The sequence below is a fragment of the Chinchilla lanigera genome, unplaced genomic scaffold (genome assembly GCF_000276665.1).
Source record: "Chinchilla lanigera isolate Chin_1 unplaced genomic scaffold, ChiLan1.0 scaffold00154, whole genome shotgun sequence".
Classification (NCBI taxonomy): domain Eukaryota; kingdom Metazoa; phylum Chordata; class Mammalia; order Rodentia; family Chinchillidae; genus Chinchilla; species Chinchilla lanigera.
In genome coordinates this window covers 10,085-11,186 of record NW_004955555.1, presented here as the reverse complement: position 1 = coordinate 11,186, position 1,102 = coordinate 10,085, and positions in this window count along the sequence as shown.

Sequence of the window (1,102 nt, the reverse complement as noted above, 5' to 3'; positions counted from 1 at the left end):
TGAGGAGAGCAAGGACCAAGAGGACAGTGAGCCCCATGGTTCTGGTCTGACTGCTGTCCACCCTCTGAAGCCTCGTGCTGAACCTTTTATCCTCAGCCTTTGTCCTCACCCAGTTATGCAACTTCATCCATTCCCCGCCTCCTCTCTCCTGCTTATCCAGGGGTGTGATTCTAGAAGAGAGTTATCAGGCAGCCATACTTCCTGTTTGGGGTGCTGGGTAACCTGCTCACTCCCCAGCACTTTAGCTCCTCCTTAGATGTTGGCAGAGATTCTGGGAAAGGGAGGCCAAGGTGCTCAAGAGTGTATGTCTGCTAGCTGGGTTCATGTGTTGTCAATTTTCTCTGTGCTTTTGTCTCCTTAGTTTAGTCTATCCAGTTTTGCTTGCAGCTGTGCACACTTGGATGTTTTTTATATATGGAGCACTCCTTTATATGTCAATGTGAATGTGTGGTTATGTGTTTCTGTGTACCAGTTCAAGTGTGCTCCTGTGTACATTCTTGCATGTGTGGGAGCGTCTGTGTATTTATTTGGTTTCACATGAGAAGGTGTGTTTGCATTTGAGTAGCAGAGTGGTGGGGACTTCTGCTCCTGTTTGGGAAGCCCAGCAGCATGCTCACTCCCAGCAGTTTAGCCCCCTAGTACTTGTGGTGAATCTGCATGTGCTGGCTGTGCTCCTGTTGGCATACGTATATGTCTCCTAGGCAGGCTTTGTAAGGCTTGCAGATGTCCCCAGTGTCTGCCCTACACACTCTGCTCTGTGGCAGTAACAGGTTGGCGTGATGAGTGAAGTGGAAACAGAGGAGGGATAAGAAGTGCAGGACTGGTGAGACTCATCAGCAGAGGGTGGGGAGGAAGAGAGACAGAGAGAGACCTGGCAGGTAGAGCATCTGGGTCCTCTTGGTCTCTGATTGCTCCCATTAGTGCTGGGTGGTTCCCACCAGGCCTCATAGTGCAGAAATCTCTGATGCTGTCTGTCAGTCTTTCTGTCTGTCTGTCTCTCCCTCTTTCTCTGACCCAGTGTCTGTTTCCCATTTAGATCATGAGGTCCATTGTTCCTTAGTCTGTTGTCTGCTGTAACAGAATACCAGAGACTGGGTGACTG